Genomic DNA, 5,434 nt, shown 5'->3' on the forward strand with positions numbered 1-5,434 from the left:
ATACAACATGGCACTGAGTTGTTAGAAAAGAAATGCGTAGTGACATCATTGCTTGATGACGCCAGGAACCGGTGAATCGCCTTTTTGAACCAGTTCAATGAGCCGAACTTTCCAAAAAGAACCAGTTCACGGAAAAGAATCAGACTTTGCATCACTAGTGTATGGAGTGTCCTTATATCTGGTGCAGGGCCCAGGGGTGATGAGAGTGATTAATGACAACTGGTGATGATTGTGGAATGTGTGCAAGTTGTGGACCAGGAAGGATTCTGGGAGATGTAGTGCAGAAGGTGATAGGCATGGTGACTGAGATTGTGACAATGTTCACAGGATTGTTTAATTGTGAAGACGTGAAGGATAAACTTGATCTATCCTTCAAAATATGCTGTATAAAGGCCACAAAACAATAGATCCTGTCCCAATTAAAGCCATATTTATTTTTTTGACAGGAATAAAAACATGTTGTGAGGGCTAGAATTACAGTGTTTAATGGATTGTACTGTTGTACTGCAGTTTTAAAGTTTGTGAAAATTACATGGTAAATTTGATGTAGGACCTTACCGTGTGTGGCATTGTAAATACTGTAAGTCTGTACCCCTCGTTTTTAGCCGTGTTAAGTTTAACATGGTGTCTAACCTGACTAAAGTCCTGTTCACACCAAGAGTGATAACGATAAGTATAAATATAACAGTAGCTACAATGATAACTATATTTGCATCCACACCATCGAACCATAACTGTCTGTTTATTCTTAGCTTGCGCACTGTAGTTTCAAAGTAATGAATGTGGATATAGGTGACCTGCTGCTGCTTACATTTCACAAAGACACCAAAGGAAAAACAGATGCTTTGGGATACATGAGAGCAGTTGGGAGATCTCCGTCACTCTGCTTGGAGAGTTATCGAGAGTTTTTTTGAAGAGAACTTTTATTCATACTTCCGTAAAAGACAGTTTCAGATTTTGCTGTTCTTGTTGCATTTACACAAATTGAACCAGTAGATGTCTTCAGCATGCTACGTTTCGAGCATATCTAAACATTGAATATAGCTATTTTTAAATGCACAAGACCTTTAAATTTGAATGAAGTCTGATTGGCTGTCAGTGTTTTATTGTTAATCAGCTGTAAAAAAAAAATGGCAGCGGCTAAGTGTAAATAGCAATTAGATGCTATTTACACTGAGTGAAAATTGCATATTTTCTTAGTGATAGATGCTATTTACACTAAGTGCAAATAGCAATGGATTCTATTTACACTAAGTGATAATAGCGATAGATTCTATTTACACTATGCAAAAATATGAGTATTTTTTTTTGCAATCAGAATCAGAATCAGAATCAGAAAGAGCTTTATTGCCAAGTATGTTTGCACATACAAGGAATTTGTTATAGTGTCACAAGCTTCCAGTACACGGAGACAACAACAACACACAGATAATAAAAATAAGATGTGAATAAAATACACATGCATAAATATAAACCACAAAAAAAGAATAAATTGTATGTACAGGTGTGCTATAGATAGAATAGAATAAAATAAAATAAAGTTGTAGGGATGTACTAGGATTTAGGGTGATAAATAAGTATAAGGTTATTGCACATACTTTAATTGCACAATGGGAGAACATTAACTGTTCATGAGGTAGATTGCCTGGGGAAAGAAACTGTTCTTGTGCCTGGCTGTCCTGGTATTCTTGAGAAGCAAAAAACAGGAAAAACTAACAAAAACAGTACAAACACTGGAGAGCCAAACACTGAGGCTGCCGTCTGCGGTGCCATCGCGTACATCGCGTCATCGCAATAATAGTAGTTACATGCTGTTTTGCAGGGCTATTCAATTGGCGGCTATTCAATCATCTTCATCCGGCCCGAGGGAAGAGTACGCGCTGGTCGCACACAATTTGCCTTGAATTGTTTTTGCACTAATTCGTTTGTTTACAAGGTGGCATCGCTGTCCCGGACCGTTGTTTCTCAGCCGAAAAAGAAAAGGAAAAGACGGACCAACAACAATCTACCGGAGACCGCAACATCAACAGACGTCAGCATTGACAAGGGCTTGTGTGAGGGGGTTATGAGATATCCACAACTCTAGTTTAAACGAGTATAAAGACAGTGTATCGGTTATAACTTCTGGCGAGAAATCGCGCAGACACTGGATGAGGATGATTATCATATATGGAATATAGTTTGAAAGTCTCTGTATTTGCTGTATGTTTGCTGTAGCCTACGCAGTGCCGGCCCTACCTAATAAGCGATATAAGCGGTTGCATAGGGCCAAAGAGTGGCTCGCTTATTAACTTTTGTAGCTTGAATAAAAATTGATCTATAGTTTATGTGAAGATTGTTTTAAGTTCATTTAAATTAAAAGTTAATAGAGACATCAGTAGCATTATTGGTAGGCCTATCAGTGATTGTCACGAATCCTGTCCATGAACTTCCGTCTGCTTGCCACCAGAGGTCGCCCTCCCATTATATTGACTCTCACACCACACAGACTGTTACACATCACCCTGGACTACATTTCCCATGCTCCATTGCACTAACCAGGTATGGACACAGCACATATATTATTAACTCTTAAACAAGGCCCGGGTTCACTGGAGAACTATATTCAAGAGTATCTAGCCATTGCCTATTACTCTGATTTACCGGACTGTTTGTTGATAGAGTTTTTTTCCCCATGTCTGTTATGACCACGTCTCTTAATAAAGCCTTGCATATGGATCCGCATGCCTCTCGTCTCATCACCTCCATCACAGAGATACTGGTCTTCATTAATAACAGGCGACTTAGTAAAAAGATGCCATTAAACACATTTAAAATATACCATCTTTATGTTGTTTCTACGTTAATTTGGAGGTTCAATGTGAAATTATAACAATATAAATATATTATATTAATATGTGATTAATCATGATTAATTACAGAAAAATGTGTGATTTAATTAGTTAATTTTTTTATAATCGATTGACAGCACTATTGTTAACCTTTTATAGATGTTACTGTTGGCGATATTAGTTCATTTTACTGCTGAATATGCATTTCAATTTAATTTCTAATTTCATAGGCTCCCCTGAAAGAGATCGGGATGGCCCCCCACCCCCTTCAAATTTTCAGTTCGATAATCCGGCCCTCAAATGAAGCTAGTTGAAGAGCCCTGACTTAAAGAGTGGCAGATATCTGCACTAAATCAAAAAAGCCCAACCATAAAGTCTCTATGACAGTCTTGACCCTAAGTATGTTTCCTCTTTTAATGTACATTAAGCCTGAGGGTTTTATCTTCCGATAAGATCTCATCACAACTTTAAGCATGAGAATTTTAAACATGGCGATACACGACCGGGAAGGCTGACTGTTCTGAGACTATAGCCTTACCAAAACCACTGCCAGCACATAACTTGATAAGCAATTGTTTATGAGTGCATAATGTGTTTAAATGTCATTGTAACTACAATCGGAGAGCAGAGACCACCTGTAAAGTGAGTTAAGGGGCTTGACATTAATATCAGGGAACTAATGGTTACATGCATAACCTGAGACGTTTTCTTACGGAGAATAATTGAATACGGAGTACTGAATAATTCTGACTGCTGTCACATTGCTTCTGATATAGCTGCACTTTTGTGAGCTCCATTGATATTTAATTTTACTGAATGAGTTACTGAGCATCTTTCTGAGAATTTGTTAGTCTACGTGTTGTTAATTTTTCAGATTTATAAAAATACCTAATGATATTAAGTTATAAAAGATTAGAAATTAGGAAAAAAAGAGAACGATTTAGCAGTTTTAGTGATTAAGTGACCATAGTCATTATTACTATGAAATTCTATAAAATCTTCAAGAGGAAATTCAAGGGGAAAGTTGATTAGGGTGCTATTTGGAAAATACTTCAAAAGCACAATAAGCCATTTTCACCTAATGTTATATTGCTAAACAATTTCAACAGTAGTTTCATGAATGCTAGGATGAAGTCCAGTTCCTTCTATTGTCTCCTCAATCACCAGATCTAAATGTATTTGAAATGAAAGCGGAAAATGTTACGTCACCCATTACGCTTAGATCAAACCAATCATCATCTAACATTTGGAGTATGTAAGATCGGTACTTACACATGTTTGAGTTCGCAGATGATGACGCCAACATTCACCCCAATCCTCCCCACCACCACCAGGATGGTCCCTGTCCATACTTCCCTGGGGGTCGGCTGCGCCCCTGCCTTCATCTTCAGGCAGGAAGTGCAAGAGTTAGCAACCCTCTGGATGCAAGCTACGGATGGGGCCTATGCCAAATAACTTTATCACATTTATATTTTGCTTTCATTTGCTGGTCTGTTGTTAAATAAATACTATGTCATCTTGCCTCCCAAGTCTTTCTGGTAGAACTTTTAATCAGTGGTTCTGAAGAACAGAATACATTTCTACATCCTTCATCTCTCAGTGAGCAGTATCCAACTAAATAAATGTCTGGAATTGTAAGAAATCTTTTTAAAACAATCCAAATAGTAAAGGCATTGGAGATATTTGATACTACTCTACCTAATCAACAGTCCTTGATATTACATTGTTAATTGATATTACATTGTTAATTTTGTTCACCTTGTTGTACAAACACTTTATTTCTCTCTATTTTGATGTATAGAAGACTACAAAATGGGTAGAAGCTAGAGTATTATGACAAAACTTCATGATTAGGCTGCAGTATAATCATGTCTCTTCCTTGAGGTTAATTTCTCAGCAGAAGAATGTTTACCCCAAACCTTTTCATCTTCATACCCACAAAACTATATCCTCCTTCTCATAGCTAAACATTTAAAGACAAGTGTCTCAGCTGGATTGCATAAGATGCATGAGGTCAGTTCACAGAAGCAGAACTGGTAAAGCTACATTCCTGCCCAGTCTGAGACAATAACAAGCTACTGACCAGACAAACTAGTGAGTTCAAGAACAGGGACTGTCCAGGAGCTTATTGGAGACCAATGTGACCATCTGTTACATCCCAGGACGTATTTGTTTTTTGTTGTTGTTGTTGTTCTCTCTCTCTCTCTCTCGTAATGGCCGCCACCTGTCACCAATGATTGGCCGTTTACACTGATTGGAGGATGAGAGGGAGCAGTGGAGATTTAAAGATCCCCTGAAATGCTTAGAAACATGCAGCGTTACTCTATGTGTTGACATCATTTTAACTGAAACAGGAAGACAGGGCGGGACATATCAATCAGCCCCGCCCCTTTTTAAAATACCCAATAGCGTTCGTTTATATCACAGCTTGGGCTAGAGCCGTTCAGAGCCGTTGAGCTCCGTAAAGCCGCATTTGACAGGGTATGCCAGCCACAATCTCATCCATATTGCTAAAAAATATAGCATTCTGTGTAGAATTCAAATAGCTCCGATACATTTTGTGGTTTGCACCGACTCGCACATGTGATCCGCTCCGTGCTATC

General features: G+C 38.2%; 2 long non-coding RNA genes across 2 annotated transcripts in view; one reads left to right on the forward strand and one right to left on the reverse strand.

The window, feature by feature from the left end:
• LOC107755389 (uncharacterized) overlaps positions 1–3,205 on the forward strand; it is a 20,421-nt gene extending 17,216 nt beyond the window's left edge. Inside the window, exon 3 of the long non-coding RNA XR_001641690.1 lies at positions 3,194–3,205. This is a non-coding gene — a long non-coding RNA (uncharacterized LOC107755389). The remainder of the gene's footprint in view (positions 1–3,193) is intronic.
• A 748-nt stretch (positions 3,206–3,953) lies between these two features.
• On the reverse strand, positions 3,954–4,991 carry LOC107755385 (uncharacterized). The gene is made up of 3 exons (XR_001641688.1): positions 4,915–4,991; positions 4,104–4,216; positions 3,954–4,000 (listed from the first exon to the last, which is right to left on the reverse strand). It is a non-coding gene; the product is annotated as an uncharacterized LOC107755385 (long non-coding RNA).
• Between the last annotated feature and the right edge of the window lie 443 nt (positions 4,992–5,434).

Source organism: Sinocyclocheilus rhinocerous, unplaced genomic scaffold (genome assembly GCF_001515625.1).
Source record: "Sinocyclocheilus rhinocerous isolate Xijiao unplaced genomic scaffold, SAMN03320098_v1.1 scaffold3307, whole genome shotgun sequence".
Taxonomy (NCBI): domain Eukaryota; kingdom Metazoa; phylum Chordata; class Actinopteri; order Cypriniformes; family Cyprinidae; genus Sinocyclocheilus; species Sinocyclocheilus rhinocerous.